The sequence below is a fragment of the Citrus sinensis genome, chromosome 2, assembly GCF_022201045.2.
Source record: "Citrus sinensis cultivar Valencia sweet orange chromosome 2, DVS_A1.0, whole genome shotgun sequence".
Lineage (NCBI taxonomy): Eukaryota > Viridiplantae > Streptophyta > Magnoliopsida > Sapindales > Rutaceae > Citrus > Citrus sinensis.
This window is the reverse complement of record NC_068557.1, coordinates 15,122,087-15,139,723: the sequence shown is the minus strand read 5'-3', so window position 1 is coordinate 15,139,723 and position 17,637 is coordinate 15,122,087.

Sequence of the window (17,637 nt, the reverse complement as noted above, 5' to 3'; positions counted from 1 at the left end):
TCATAGAAGACAAAAAATCCTTTTCTCAGGCTTGTCACAAACCTTATCTCAAAATCGAGTGTAAGGATGAAAAGAAATGTGTTTGTCCAACCACCAAGAAACGGCATTTCCAGAAACACTTCCACAAGAAATCATCCTCCAAAAAACCCTTTTGGTATTTCAAAAAGAAAGATATTTCTCAGTACCGAAAGAAAAAATCCAACTGTTGTTTCTTCTGCAAGAAACGTGGTCACTTTGCCCGAAATTGTCCCCATAAATCTGCCAAAGCTGTTCATCTTATCCAACATCTTCAACATTCTTCTCTGTTATCTGAGAATGAGGATGTCGAATCAAATTTTTCAGAACAGTCAGCTCAAGATGACCAAACTGCTTTCCTTATAGCAGAATCCTCTGATTCTGAAGATATTTCCGTCATCTCTACAGTTCAAACTGTCAACTATGTTTCCTCCATGCCTAGACCTTCTCTCAAGATGTCCATCCTTCCTTATAAATTCCATAAACCTGTTCCTGTTATCGGGTTTATTGACATTGGTGCAGACACCAGTATGATTGATCCTTCTGTTCTTCCATCAGACTGTTGGGAACACCATTCCAAACTTTTCAGAGTAGTTAATGGTGAAACTTTTGAAACAACTTTGATTACCAAAAAACCCACTAACCTTTTCATCTTTGCTCGATTTTGACTTCCATGAGGAAGATGAACCCAAATTGGTTATAGTGGAACCTTTCTTTTTTAGTTGTCATTCCACTTTCACGGCCATGTGAACCATGTCTTCCAACTCAACATAGTGCTGCAAGTCAACCACATTAGCAATATCTTGATTTAAACCATGTAAAAATCTTGCCATAGTGGCCTCTCGTTCTTCTTCAATGTTGGCTCAAATCATGATTATTTCCATCTCCTTGTGGTAATCTTCCACACTTCTAGAACCTTGTGTAAGACTTTGAAGCCTTTGGTGCAGCTCCCTATAATAATGACTAGGAACAAATCTCCTCCTCATGATGGCCTTCATCTCCTCCCAAGTGTTTATAGGCCTTTCACGATTTCGTCTCCTACTCAAAACAAGTTGATCCCACCAAATAATAGCATAATCAGTAAATTCAACAGCAGCTAGTTTTACCTTTTTCTCCTCAGAGTAGTTGTGGCAATCAAATACTAGCTCCACCTTTTTTTCCCACTCCAAATAAACTTCCGGATCATTTTTACCTTGAAAAGAAGGAATTTTCAGTTTGATACTCCCCAAATCATGATCTATATGTCAACAGTGGCCTGGTCATCAAAATCATCTATGTCATCGCCATCTTCTTCTCCCATGACAGCATGCCCTTGATTACCTCTTACATTAGGAGCTATTGGTTGTTGCCCCCTTTGTAGATTGGCTATGGCAGTGTCTTGCCTCTCCAATTTGTCACGAATCTCTCTAAACATTAGATTCATGTGCTCAAATTGTTGTTGCATGGCTTTGAGCATGATTGATTGGTCTATAGAGTCTTGATCTTTTGACATATTTGTGATCTGAAAAGAATGTTAGCAAAAAGACATCACAATACTCCCTCAGGTGTTTCACTCAATTTGATGTCACTTAACTCTCGTGTTTAACACACAAATTGGCTTTTACCCTCTAATCATCTCACAAACTTTTGCCTTTTACCACACTTAATTCTCTCTTTCAGTTCTTTATTGAACTAAATAAACAAAATCAAGAAAAAAAAACCCAAGTGGCACACCAAATATGACAATCCAGCACACTAACAAAGAAAAGAAATTAAGAGGACACAAAGAATGAAAAGGAAATTGAAGAAAGGAAAGCAAGCAAGCAAGGCAACACAATTGATATGTGTGTAAACTATGCCAAGGAAAATGAATAACTAAAATTCAATTTGATGAAAGTAGAAATACTTGAATCCTTTTGTAATCTTTTTTTTGTACGTTTTTCTCTTTTTTTATTTTGATAATCAAAATAAATAAGACATTCAAACCTGATTAGAAACTAGCTCTGATACCAAATGATGCGAATCTCACAATGAAACTTTGAAACCCACACTTAATTTGTAGTTTCAACTTCCCAAGAAAGTTCTAAACAGATTTATGATAAACAAAACTTTGACCCAATGCTTAAGAAAACATGAACCAAAGGTATAGAGAATGATATTAACGCCACACTCAAAAAATAAATGAGAAGGTGAGTGATAAGTCTAAATTTAGAATGCCACAAGAATGCAAATTCTTGATAAGTTCACTAGTTCTCAAAAGAACCAAAGAAAGAATAATCTTTCAAATTCAAATAACATTAATCTCTAATATTATTACATAGCAAGGTTACTAAATTTAAATAGGCTAAAAGAAACTCAGGATCCTAAAAATACAAATGGAAACATTGGAACAACCCTCCAAGTAGGTTTGTCAAAGGATGTTTCAAAAGTCTTCACCAACCCACCATAATTAATGCTATCTTTGACAAAATTAATGCTAGCCTACTACAATTAATGCTGTCATTGAAAAACTTAATGTTACCCACCATCATTAATGGTAGACTTACCTTACACATTGACAAACTTGAAAAAAAACAAACAAATAAAGTTGAAAAACAAAGGAGTCATTGAAAATCCCAAGTCTGAACAAGTTGTAATGAATTGGTCATAACTCCTTCTAGAGAACTCCAAATCTAGCTCTGTAAAATTTATTGGAAAGCTAGCTTAATTATCTTTCCAACGGTACATTACTTCTAGCTCAATCAATATAGTTTTTATTTCGAATTTGACCTTTCTGCATTTGATACAAATTGTGTATTTGGCTGCCCAATAACTTGAATAACGCCCACAATGCCTTGTCTTCTCTTCAAACCCAATTCATGATGTCTTGCATCTTGAATTGCATTTTCAATCCATATTTTCTCAATTAATCCATTTAAAGCAACTTGCATCTTTTTGGCTCTTGCTCTTGTAATTGGGCCTCCATGAATGTGCAAAGGATCACTTGAAGTTTTAATGGTATTCCCTTGATGGTTCTCATCAAGTTGACTATGTTGTGTCTTGATAGAATGTGTGAACAAAAAGACTTCTTCAAAGATCTCATTGAAAACAGACAACCTTTTACCTCAGCTTGTAAAAAACCATACCTCAAAATCTAGTGTAAAGATGATAAAAAATGCACTTGTCCAACCAAAAAGAAAGGTCATTTCCAAAAGCATCCTCACAGATCTTCCCAAAAAGGCAAAAACCCTTACAAATACTTCAGAAAGAAAGATCCATCTCAGTTCAGAAAATAGAAACATAACTGTTGTTTCATTTGCAAAAAATTAGGTCATTTTCCTAGAAATTGTTCAAACAAGTCTACCAAAGTTGTTCGTCTCATTGAACATCTACAAAAATCTTCCATGCTTTCTGATCAAGAAGATGTTGAGTCCAATTTCTCTAAACAAATAGAATATGATGATCATACAGCCTTCATCCTCACAGTGTCAACAGATGATTCTGAGATAGATGAAATTTATGTTATTTTTACTGTTCAAGAAGTTAATCAGGTCAATTCTAAGCCTACTGCTCCTTCAGCAAAAATTTCAGTCCTTCCTTCCAAGTTTCATAAACCTATTCCTATTATTGGTTTCCTTGATACTGGTGAACAACGCAGTATGCTCAACCCTACAGTCCTTCCTACTTCTTGTTGGGAAAGTCATACTGAATTTTTCAAAGCAGCCAATGGTGAAATCTTTAAAACTTCACTGATTACCAAAAAACCCATTGGGATTCAGTTTTTTCCAAATTGTGTCATATGGTAAAAAATCGTTGGTTTAGATTTACCAGACAAAGATCTTCTCATAGGATTTGATATCCTTCATCTGGTAAAAAATCTTCACATCACACTAATTGGAATCAAGTTTAAACAAATTGTTTTGCCTTACACATCTCCTCTTTATGCTTCTATCATCCAAAAACTTCTTCCGTTCAGTTCTGAAAACCATTCTCAGTTCAGTCATCGGAAAAATGACAAGTTTTTCATTCAACTCCCCTTCAAGTTAAATGAAGATATCAATCCCTAAAAAGCAACCCATCTAGGAATTCCACCTTCTGACCTCCTTTTAGCCAAACAAGAATGTGATCAATTGCTTCAACAAGGTCTCATTGAGCCCACAACTTCAGATTGGGCATGTCAAGCCTTTTATGTTGAAAAAATGTCTGAATTAGTTCGAGGAAAAAAGAGATTGGTAATTAATTATCAGCCTCTAAATGCTTTTCTCCGAGATGAAAAATTTCCTCTTCCAAAAATCCAGTCCTTGTTTGTCCATCTCCAAGGTGTAAAAATCTTTTCCAAGTTCGATCTTAAAGCTGGTTTTTGACAACTTGGCATTTCACCCTCTAATAGACCTAAAACGGCCTTCTGTATTCCCAATGTCCATTATCAATGGATAGTGATGCCTTTTGGTCTCAAAGTTTCTCCTTCCTTGTTCCAAAAAGCAATGGTCAAAATATTCTCTCCCATCCTACATCATGCTATGGTGTATATTGATGACATTTTGCTATTTTCTACCAACCATCAGACCCATCAACAATTGCTTTCGGATTTCTTTGACATTGTCCAAGCACATGGCATAATGCTTTCTGAAAAGAAAAGTAGCATTGGAAAGTAATCTATTGACTTTTTAGGCATGGTGTTAAAACATGGTCACTACCATCTAGGACCATATATTGTAGAAGAATTGGCAAAGTTTCTAGCTACAGATCTCAATAAAAAGCAAATTCAACAGTTCCTTGGAATCGTGAATTATTTGAGAGATTTTATTCCCAAAGTTGCGGTCCACACCAGCAAGTTGTCACACATGCTAAAGAAACAACCCCCACCATGGGGCCCTGAACAGACAATAGCTGTCAAGCAACTCAAAAAGATTTCTCAGTCACCACCGCCACTCAAAATTCCCACAACTGGACATAGAATTCTCCAGACCGACGCCAGTGATGAATACTAGAGTGCCATTCTTCTAGAAAAGATTGGAGAAACAAAGTCCTATTGCGCCCATGTAAGTGGACAATTCAAAGATGCAGAGAAGAATTATCATGTTATTTACAAAGGATTTTAGTAGTTAAGTATGGGATCAAGAAATTTGAATTCCATCTGATCAGTCACAACTTCCTTATCAAAATAGACAACTCCTCTTTCCAAAAAATCCTTGACTTCAGGAACAAATTGCTCCCAGACAAGTAATTACTCAGCTTAAAAGCTTGGTTAGCCAAATATGACTTCACAGTCCAGCACATAAAAGGTGATAAAAATCTTATCCCTGATTTCCTCACCCGTCCAACTATAAATAAGCCTACCCTCATCACTTCCGTCCAGGTCATACCCATCATAGCCATGAACTGATCTCTTTCAAAGCTTTAACCCAAAAGACATTTCCCCTCAATCTCTCTTTCAGTTCAACCTTCCAAATCCAAGATTTTGCCAAAAAATTCCTTTTCAAGTATTTCATGAATGTCTACCAAACCCAACCACTCCATCTTCCATCCCTTCACCTAGAACACTTGTTTCTTACAAGATTCACTCTCAATCCAAACCTAGCCATTTCAAAAGATGAATTATGGTATATATGGTGTCTCATAGTCCTGTATGTCACTAAACTTGTTCTCCCTGTTCAACCTACCCTCAGGCACATCACAACTCCTGATCATGCTCCATCCCTCCTCTGGACATTACTTGAATGGTTTTCACCACTCACATGGTGGCGTAAACAACTTCAGAATATTTTACTCCATCATCAGTTAAACAGACTTCCTGACCAAGAAGCAGATCTATTTACCTCAGTTTTCATCATTCACAGGCCATATTTTCAACATCCAGTCACTAAAGACTATTGGACTCAGGACCATGCATATGAATTGAAAACATTTCCACATCCATTTCCACTCAGTCCTTAATTTGTCACACATCTATCGGACCATCTCACTCCCTTGAGTTCTTACCAAAAATTTGATAAAATACTCCAGGATCAAGTTCCAGTCCAAAGGGTATTCTCGTCAGAGAAGAATGCACTGACTACACGAATGTTCTTTTTCAAGATGCTCAAGACCCTTGGGAAGACTTTCACTCACTTCTCCCATCTCAAGAGTCTCTGTGTTTGCCTCCTGAGCCGGTCTCTCAGCTAGCCACAGATGCCGCAGAAAAAGATGAGCTTGATGAAGATTATCTGATCTACCAAGAGATTCGTAAAGCTCGAAAGCAATATGAAAAAGAGACAGGAGACATATCTCCATCCAGATTTCCCTCCACTCCATAAAGCTTCTAGCTTTTCACATGGCTACAGAAGCTTTCCGTGATTTTCGGCTTTAATAAAGATAGCAGGGGTCCTGTCCTATCTAAAGTGTGTTTTTTTTTTTTCACGTGTGTGCTTTTTCTTTTATCTTTTTTCGTTTGCTCAAAGATAAGGGTCATGTCTTATCTTTTATTTTCCAGAGGCTCTATATAAGAGCTCTTCACCCTTTATATTAAGCAGAACATCTTCAATAAAAAATCTTGAAAGTTTGTTCATAATCTTCTTATGTCTCTCTAAATCATTTTCTTCTTCTAGGTAGCGAGTTAACACTTGAGCCATTATTCTAAGAGCGATCATCTCTATCTCTATACTGAGTATGCTCTACACTTGCCTTTGAGTAAGGATCTTGTGCATCAGAAAAGTCCTGATTTATTTTCAAACCAGTTTACCAAAACTATTCTCTCACAACGTTCACCTTCTTCAAGAGTATAGGAAATGACTTGTTCTTGGGTGGTATCGTGGGCAATGGTTTTCTCCCACTGGTTTGATATCTAAAGGATTAGGGTATATCGGCTGGAAACCCGAACTTGCGGACTACTAGTCCAAAGAATAGTCTCAGTTGTTATAGTTCTGGTATAACAACACCATGTACTCTGACCCTGACTGGTTTACCAAAACTATTCTCTCACAACGTTCACCCTCTTCAAGATTCTAGGAAATGACTTGAATGAAGAACTTGTCATTTTTCCAGAGAGGTAAAGGATGATTGAACAATTTTCAGGATAGAAAGGAAGAAATTTTTGAGTGATGGGTACATAAAGGGGGGCTGTATCTGAAAGGGTATACAAATGAAGAACATCTGTATAAGGCAAAAACATTTATTTGAACTTGATTCTAGTTGTGTGATGTGGAGATTTTTTACCAGATGAAAGATATCAAATCCTATGAAAAGATCTTTGTCTGGTAAATCTGAACCAATGATTTTTTACCATATGATACAATTTAGAAAAAAACTGAATCCCAATAGGTTTTTTGGTAATCAATGAAGTTTTGAATACTTCTCCATTAACTGCTTTGAAGAATTTAGTATGATTTTCCCAATAGGAGGAAGGAAGAACTGTAGGATTGAGCATACTGTGTTGTGCACCAATATCAAGAAAACTAATAACATGGATAGGTTTATGAAACTTGGAAGGGAGGACTGAAATCTTAACTGAAGGGACAATAGGTTTAGAATGGACCTGGTTGATGTTTTGAACAGTAGAAATAATAGAAATTTCATCTCCCTCAAAATCTTCCAATTGACTATGTTATGTCTTGACAGATTATGTGAACAGAAAGATTTCTTCAAAGACCTCATTGAAAACAGACAACCTTTTGCTTTAGCCTGTAAAAAACCATACCTAAAAATCCAGTGCAAAGATAACAAAAAATGCACATGTTTGACTAAGAAGAAGAGTCATTTCCAAAAGCACCCTCACAGATCTTCCAAAAAAGGCAAAAACCTTACAGGTACTTCAAGAAGAAAGATCCATCTCAGTTCAGGAAAAAGAAGCATAACCGCTGTTTCATCTGTAAAAAATAGTGGTTTTTGCCTAAAATTGCTCAAACAAGTCTACCAAAGCTGTTCGCCTCATTCAACATCTACAACAATCTTCAATGCTTTCTGATCAGGACAACGTTGAGTCCAATTTTTTTTAAACAGACAAAATATGATGATCATATAGCATTCATCTGTGGTTTAATTCTCCTTAAATCCACAAGTTTTACCTATTCCTTTTCCTTTAAAAAAGAAATCCAACCTCCTCTTAAAATCTTTCATTTTTTTTTCATTATTTGTCTTGGAAGTCTAAAACAAGTTTTACCCCATTGGTGAAAATTTTGCCCAAAATCAAATCTCGACTTTCGTACACATTGCCTTCTTACTCTTAAAATTAAATTCTCCTTAGCTGTCATCTTTGTGAATTGCTTCTGAAATCCTGATATTGGTTTGATTAGTTTGATAAGAACCGAGTGAGGGTTACTAAGAGTGGAAAAAGGCAAGAGAGTGTGAGCTTATTAGAGGGTAAAAGCCAATAATTTGAGTGAAACACAAGTGGAAATTGAGTGAGTCATTTTTCTTGAGTGAAACACGTAAAGGAGTGAGGTGAGGTCCTTCCACATTATTTCCAACAATCTTTTGCAGATAATAGCTATATCTCACAACCTAGAACAAAACACAAATGAAGAGGATCAATCCGTAACTACTTAGAATTTACATGAGAAGGATGATGAGGGTTGAATTAGAGCTCATCCCCGAGCATTTGGATCAGGCGGAGAACACACGTCCAGGGCAGCCACAACTTGTTCCCCAAGCACGTAGGAGAGAAAGAGCTCCAGTTAGAGGAGAGATTGATGACTATTATAAGGATGAGTATGATGGACAAGGTAGGAGAGATGGGCATTAGGGATACAAAAGGCATACCCGTGGGTAGCTATAGGAGAGATGGACAAGGTAGGAGAGATAGGAATAAAGATGATGGATTGAGTGGCATAAAGATGAAGATTCCATCTTTTCAAGGAAAATTTGACCCAGAAGCATACCTTCAATGGGAGAAGAAAATGGAGTTCATATTTGACTGCCACAATTATTCAGAGGCAAAAAAAATTAAAATTGGCTGTGATTGAGTTTTCTAACTATGCTATTACTTGGTGGGATCAGCTTGTTATAAGCATGAGGTGAAATAGGGAACGTCCAATTGAGACATGGGATGAAATGAAATCATTGATGAGAAAGCATTTTGTACCTAACCACTATTATCGAGACTTGTACCAAAAATTACAACGTCTTACACAGGGTAGCCAAAGCGTTGAGGATTATTATAAAGAAATGGAGATTGCCATGATTGGAGCAAATGTGGAGGAGGATAGAGAAGCTACCATGGCACGATTCTTAAATGGACTTAATCAGGAGATTGTAAATAAGGTTGGGTTGCAACATTATTTGGAGATTGAGGAAATAGTCCACAAAACCATCAAGATTGAGCATCAACTCAAGAGGGGTAACACTCGTGTAGCCCCAAGCTCGAGTTCCACTGCTTGGAAGCTGAGCTATGTGACACAAGGTAACACCGTAACTCCTACTATTAAGAATCGTGACATTAAGTGTTTTAAATGTCAAGGTAGGGGGCATATCGCAAGTGAATGTGTGAATCAAAGAGTTATGATATTGCGCGACAACGGTGAGATTGTAACTGAAGATGAGACGGAAGAGAATGAAATACCATCATTAGAGGATGTCGAAGATGAATAGTATATAGCCCCTGGGGAATTGACTTTAGTAGCGAGGAGAGCTTTGAGTGTGCAAGTAAAGGAAGACAAAGTAGCGCAACAGGAAAACATTTTCCATACTAGGTGTTATGTTCAAGACAAAGTATGTAGTATGATTATTGATGGAGAAAGTTGTACTAATGTTGCTAGTACTATCATGGTAGAGAAGTTAGGGCTTCCGACACTTAAACACCCACGCCCATACAAACTACAGTGGTTAAATGACAGTGGACAAGTAGGTACTAGTGACTTTTCGGATTGGCAAGTATGAAGATAAGGTGCTTTGTGATGTAGTGCCAATGCAGGTTGGACACTTGTTACTTGGGCGGTCTTGGTTAGCAATTCGACAGATGTATGAAACATGATGGCTTCACCGACAAATATTCATTTATATTTAATCAACGCAACATCACTCTTGTTCCATTGACACCAAAGCAGGTTTATGGAGACCAAGTGAGCCTACAGAGAGACAGTGAAATTCAAAAAGAGGCCGAGGAAAATGTGAGAGAAAAACCAAAGAAAAATACGACCATTGAGTGAAAATTAGATGGAAAACAAAAGAATTTCTACGCGAGAGCGAGTGAGATAAAAAAAATGTTGTTTTTACATTAGCCGATGATTGTACTTTTGTACAAAGAGGCATTTTTAAACACTAACGAATTTGACCCTACTTTGTCTAGTTCTATTACTTTTCTTTTGCAGGAGTATGAGGATGTCTTTCCTGAGGAAACACCACATGGTTTACCTCCAATCCATGGGATTGAGCATCATATTGATTTTGGGCCCAATGTAGCCATTCCAAATAGACCAGCCTATAGGAGCAATCTAGAGGAGACCAAGGAACTCCAAAGGCAGGTTAATGAATTAATGAATTAATGGAAAAAAGGGTACGTGAGAGAAAACATGAGTCCATGTGCAGTTCCTGTTTTATTACTTCCTAAGAAGGATGGGACGTGGAGGATGTGTGTTGACTATCGAGCCATCAACAACATAACGGTAAAGTATCGACATCCCATTCCTAGGCTAGATGACATGCTTGATGAATTACATGGGTCTTGTGTATTTTCCAAAATTGATTTGAAAAGTGGATATCATCATATTAGAATGAAAGAAGGAGATGAATGGAAAACTGCTTTAAAAGAAAAATATGGATTGTATGAATGGTTAGTCATGCCTTTTGATCTAACTAATGCCCTGAGCACTTTTATGAGACTTATGAATCATGTCTTGCAAGCTTTTATTGGCAAGTTTGTTGTTGTTTATTTTGATGATATCCTCATTTATAGCAAAAACATAAACGATCATCTAGTAAATTTGAAATCTGTTTTAGATGTGCTTAGAAAAGAAAAGTTGTTTGCTAACCTGAAGAAGTGTACTTTTTGTGCCAACAAACTTGTGTTTCTAGGATTTGTTGTGAGTGCATAGGGTATATAGGTTGATGAGGAAAAGGTACGTGCAATCCAAGAGTGGCCGAGTCCCACAAGTGTAAGTAATGTGAGAAGCTTTCATGGGCTTGCTAGTTTCTATCGATGATTTGTGAAAGACTTTAGCACATTAGTCGCACCACTTACTGAAGTAATAAAAAAAGATGTTGGATTCAAGTGGGGAGGAGCGCTATGCATTTTAAATAATCAAGCAAAAGCTGACTAATGCTCCTTTACTGTCTTTGCCTAACTTTAATAAAACATTTGAAATTGAATGCGATGCCTCATGTATTGGTATTGGTGCAGTCCTAATGCAGGAAGGATGACCAATTGCTTACTTTAGTGAAAAGTTGAGTGGGGCAGCCTTAAACTACCATACTTACGATAAGGAGTCGTATGCATTGATTTGAGCGTTAGAAACGTGGCAGCACTACCTATGGCCTAAGGAGTTCGTGATTCACACCGATCATGAGTTCTTGAAACACCTTAAAGGCCAATACAAGCTGAACAAGAGGCATGCTCGATGGGTAGAATTCATTGGGACATTTCCATATGTCATTCGTTACAAGCAAGGTAAGGAAAACATTGTTGCAGATGCTGTTTCCTGCAGGTATGTCTTAATTTCAACACTTAATGCTAAATTACTTGGTTTTGAACATATTAAGGAATTGTATGTTGATGACCATGATTTTAGTGTTGACTACCAAGCTTGTGGAAAGACTGTAGTCGGTAAATAATTTAGGCATAATGGCTATTTATTTCGGGAGAATAAACTGTGTGCGCCTAACTGTTCTTTGAGAGATTTATTACTGAGAGAATCCCATGGAGGAGGGTTAGTAGGGCATTTTGGAGTTGTAATGACTCTAGCAATTTTTCAGGAACGCTTCTATTGGCCACATATGAAACGAGATGTTGAAAGACTTTGTGGTAGATGTGTCACTTGTAGGCAAGCCAAATTGAAAGTGCAACCTTATGGCTTATACACCCCTTTGCCAATACCTAGTGCACTTTGGACTGATATTTCGATGGATTTTGTACTAGGTTTACAGAGGTCTAGAAAAGGGAAAGACTCAATTTTTGTGGTTGTAGATAGATTTCAAAGATGGCACATTTTATTCCATGTCACAAAACAGATGATGCTTCTAATGTTGTTGACCTATTCTTTAGGGAGATTGTGAGGTTGCATGGTATGCCCAGGACAATTGTTTCTTATAGGGATGCTAAGTTTTTAAGTTACTTTTGGAAAACCTTATGGGCTAAGTTAGGAACTAAGTTGTTGTTTTCAACTACTTGTCACCCTCAAACTGATGGTCAAACATAAGTTGTGAATAGAACTTTATCTACTCTATTGCAAGCTATCATTAAAAAGAACATCAAAACTTGGGAAGATTGTTTACCACTTGTTGAGTTTGCTTATAATCGTTATGTTCATTCTACTACTAAGTATTTACCGTTTGAAATTGTTTATGGTTTTAATCCTTTAACCCCATTGGATTTAACTCCATTACCTGTTTCTGAGCATGTTAACTTAGATGGCAAGAAAAAGGTTGAAATTGTTAAACATATACATGAGAAGGCGAAGTTCAATATTGAGCGGAGAACTGAGCAATATGCTAAACAAGCCAATAAAGGGCGGTATAAGCTAGTCTTTGAATTCGGTGATTGGGTGTGGTTACACATGCGCAAGGAACAATTTCTGGAATGAAGGAAATCTAAGTTATTACCTCGAGAGGATGGCCCATTCCAAGTTTTGGAACGTATCAATGACAATGCATACAAACTGGATTTGCTTGGTGAGTACAATGTAATTGCTACTTTTAATGTTTCTGATTTGAGTCCTTTTGATGTAGGTGATGATTTGAGGACAAATCCTCTTCAAGAGGAGGGGAATTATGAGATTAAGGATAAAACTACCACAAGCACAGGGGATGAAATAATTTTCCCAATGATAATGTGTCAATGTTGAGTTTGTGAGCAGCTAACTGACGTTGGATCTCTGGTTGTAATTCTTCTGGAAGAGAGGCCAGAAATACATGTCTGAGAGTAGCATTGTTGAATCTGTTTAGCTTATAATAAAGCAAAGACATTCGCTTGTAGTGGTAATGAAGATCTTTTGTGTTGAGGGAACAACATTTCATGTTGAGATAATCTCGTCTTGCAGCTTCAAAAGTAGCACTTGGTTCTCTAATAAATTGATCGTGGAGTTTGAATGAACTAAAGTTTTCTATACTGTCCAAGATTGTCAAACCAATCTCGAAGAGAACCCGTAAACCGAGTACTAAATTCTCGTAGAATAGATTGGGTTGTGGCATCTGGAGCTAACATTTGGACATCAATCCAAGCAGACAACTCTTGTAGTCTTTCTCTCCACTTTATGGTAGGGATATCATCAAAAGTAAACCATGGACCATTTGAAGGTTTGGAGACTTTTGGTGGAGGTGGAATTGTTTGAGAAGATTCACCAGTTTCGTGATTTTCTTCATCGGTGTCAACAGGTTCAGTTCTTGGGCCAGTGTTAGTGGCACCAGACTGTTCAGTAGGTTCTGCCATGAGGAGTTTGGAAATATCAACTACATTTGAATCAGAAGTGTCTGAGTCAGACAAATCAGATGACTCAATGGACGATGAATCTGAGTGTGAAGGGAAACTTTCAGTAGAAGAATCTAGAGATGGAGAATGGGAAATTTTATGAGCAAAATATTGGTACATGGACTGTTTTTCTAAGGAAACAAAGGTTTGGATTAGCAGTGGTTGGGTAGATTCAGGTAAAGAAGTTGGTGATGGAGAGGATGATGGGACTTGTTTTGGGGTTTTCTTTGGTTTTGGCTGAGGTCGTGGATGTGGAGGAAACAAAGTGTAGGTTATATAAAAAAGTTTAGAAGGTTCATATGTTCGGGAAGAAATTGATGGCAAGAAAGGATGGTAGGTAGGATTCATTACTAGTAATGGAGCAGAACTTGTAAAAAGGGTAGGCTAGACCTTTTCTGAATCAATCCTAGTAATTTTAGATTTCAAAGCTCTTATCTCAGCTTCTTTTTTTTATCAAAATCAGGACTATAGACTCGTTGAGCAAGCATAGTCCGAAGTTCAAAGTCAAGTTGAGTAACTCTATTATGAAGATTTGATAGATATGATTTAACTTATCTGAGATGGTATCAACCTTTTTCTCGACCTGGTTGGTTTTCTGTGTAATGTTGTCTACCTTATGATGCAAGGTAGTGATTGCTTGGTTTTGTGCAACAGCATTTTGAGTTTGCCAGTTTAAGACTGCTTCAAAAGAATGAGGTTCTTTTAAATGACCAGCAGAGGTTACTGCAGATAGGACAAATGGTTTGGAGACGAAACTCTTTTGTTGGTCAATTTGTTTTTCCAAAGGCGGGAAGTGGGCTTGGTATTCTGTAGATGTTGATGGGAAAAACATCATACAGGACTGTATATTAGGAGTGGGATTAGCATGGATGGTCTCATGGGTTGATTGTATTCTGCAGTTGAGCAAAGTAGGTTCATGGTTTTAGATCCAGGCAAGACCTTTGTGATAGATGGGTAAAGGTATTTGAGAATCAGGCTCAGGTGGTTCTTCAGGATGAGCAGCATGGTATCTGCAAGTTGGATAAATAATCTTTTTAGACTTGCGCTTGCAACTTTTTGGTTCGTCATCATCTTCTTCAATATCTTCCCAACAAGGACAGCCAGCATCATAGTTGCCAAAGGCTGGGACATCCCACAAGAAGTGTCCATGAAGTTTTGCTAGGTATATAGGAAAACCTTGATCATTAAAGGCTTGAATGGGTAGGTTTCCTTGTTCTGTGTGTACATAAGTGATCATTGAAGTACATGTAAAAGATAATCTGGGTGGTTCTGAAGACGAATTGGGTGGTGGTTTGAAAGTAAGACGAACAATTCCATCAGAATTTTTCTGAAAATAACTTTCAGAAGTTTGTATGGGTTCAGAATTTTGATGAAATTGTTCATAATTAGACAACCATTCTAAAGACATGAGTTTGATAAATTGTTGTCGAGGAATTTGCCTTGGTATTTGAATAATGGTTGGAATCTCTTTAGATTCTGCAAGAATCATAAGAGCTTCTGAATTTGCAGTTTGTGGCGTTAGACAAATCTAAAGCATGATTTTGCAGTCGATAAACAAGTTGATGTACACACAGAACAAGCCCACTTCCTGCCTTTGGAGGGAAGATATTGAAGAAGATGATGATGAACCAAAAAGTTGCAAGCGCAAGTCTAAAAAGATTATTTATCCAACTGCAGATACCATGCTGCTCATCCTGAAGAACCACCTGAGCCTGATTCTCAAACACCTTTACCCATCTATCACAAAGGTCTTGCCTGGATCCGAAAACATGAACCTACTTTGTTCAACTGCAGAATACAATCAACCCATGAGACCATCCATGTTAATCCCACTCCTAACATACAGTCCTGTATGATGTTTTCCCCCATCAACATCTACAGAATACCAAGCCCACTTCCTGCCTTTGGAAAAACAATTGACCAACAAAAGAGTTTCGTCTCCAAACCATTTGTCCCATCTACAGTAAACCCTATTAGTCATTTAGAAAAACCTCGTTCTTTTGAAGTAGTCTTAAACTGGTAAACTACAAATGCTGTTGTAAAAAACCAAGCAATCACTACCTTGCATCATAAGGTAGACAACATTACACACAAAACCAACCAGGTTGAGAAAAAGGTTGATACCATCTCAGATAAGTTAAATCAGATCTATCAAAATCTTCATAACAGAGTTACTCAACTTGACTTTGAACTTCGGACTATGCTTGCTTAACGAGTCTATAGTCATGATTTTGATAAAAAAGAAGCTGAGATAAGAGCTTTGAAAGCTGAAATTGCCAGGATTGATTCAGAAAAAGTCCAGCCTACCCTTTTTACAAGTTCTGCTCCATTTCCAGTAATCAATCCTACCTACCATCCTTTCTTGCCATCAACTTCTTCTCGAACATATGAACCTTCTAGACTTTTTGGTATAACCCATGCTTTGTTTCCTCCACATCCATGACCTCAGCCAAAACTAGAGAAAACCCCAAAACTAGTCCCAGTTCAAAAACCCATTCCTCAATAAAATCCACAAACATCCAGATTTGAACCATCACCCTCTCCATCACGAACTTCTTTACCTGAATCTACCCAACCACCACCAATCCAAACCTCTGTTTCCTTAGAAAAACAGCCCATGTACCAATATTCTACTCATCAAATTTCCCATTCTCCATCTCTAGATTCTTTTACTGAAAGTTTCCCTTCACACTCAAATTCATCGTCCATTGAGTCATCTGATTTGTCTGACTCAGACACTTCTTATTCAAATCTAGCTGATATTTCCAAACTCCTCATGGCAGAACCTACTGAACAGTCTGGTGGCACTAACACTGGCCCAAGAACTGAACCTGTTGACACCGATGAAGAAAATCACGAAACTAGTGAATCTTCTCAAACAATTCCACCTCCACCAAAAGTCTCCAAACCTTCAAATGGTCTATGGTTTACTTTTGATGATATCCCTACCACAAAGTGGAGAGAAAGACTACAAGAGTTGTCTGCTTGGATTGATGTCCAAATGTTAGCTCCAGATGCCACAACCCAATCTGTTCTACGAGAATTTAGTACTCGGTTTACGGGTTCTCTTCGAGATTGGTTTGACAGTCTTGGACAGTATAGACAACTTTAGTTCATTCAAATTCCTAATGTTTCTCAGGCTTTAGCCCTTCTTAAAAGTGCTATTTTTGAAGCTGTAAGACGGGATTATCTCAACATGAAATGTTGTTCCCTCAACACAAAAGATCTTCATTACCACTACAAGCGAATGTCTTTGCTTTTTTTATAAACTAAACGGATTCAATGATGCTACTCTCAGACATGTATTTTTGGCCTCTCTTCCAGAAGAATTTCAACCAGAGATCCAGCGTCAGTTAGCTGCTCACAAACTCAACATTGACACATTATCATTGGGAAAATTATTTCAGATTGCTATGGGATGCCTTGACAAATTGTGTGAACAAAAGAAATTTTTCCAGGATCTCATCAAAGACAAAGAACCTTTAAGATCTACTTGCAGAAAGCCTTACTTGGCTATCAAGTGCAAAGATCTAAAAAGGTGTGACTGTTCATCAAAGAAAAAGTCTCATTTCAAGAAATCCATATTCCCATTTCCATCCAAGAAATGACGTACTCAACGATTTTGCTTTTTCAGGAAAAAGCAATCCCACTCCAAAGATTTTCCTAACAGAAAGAAGAGCAGATGTTTCATTTACAAAAAGAAAGGTCATTTTGCCAAAGACTGTCCCGTCAAACCTCAGAAGGCAGTCAAGCTTATCCAACACCTGGAATCCATTACAGAATTTTTCCCAACCATAGACCAAGTTGAACACTTGTTTTCTGAACAAGAAGAACCAAACGATGATACAGTCTTTGCCTTACCAACAGAATCCAGTGATTCAGATAGTTCTAATTTTTAACCCGTCTACACAGTCCAACCTTCCCCCATCCTAATCCATGACCATACCATACCCATACCTTCTGTCAAAATCCAAATTGTCCCTTCTAGATATCATAAACCCATCACAACCATTGGTTTTCTCAGCGAAGCATCCTTAATCCTGCTATTCTTCCTACTGAGTATTGGAAAA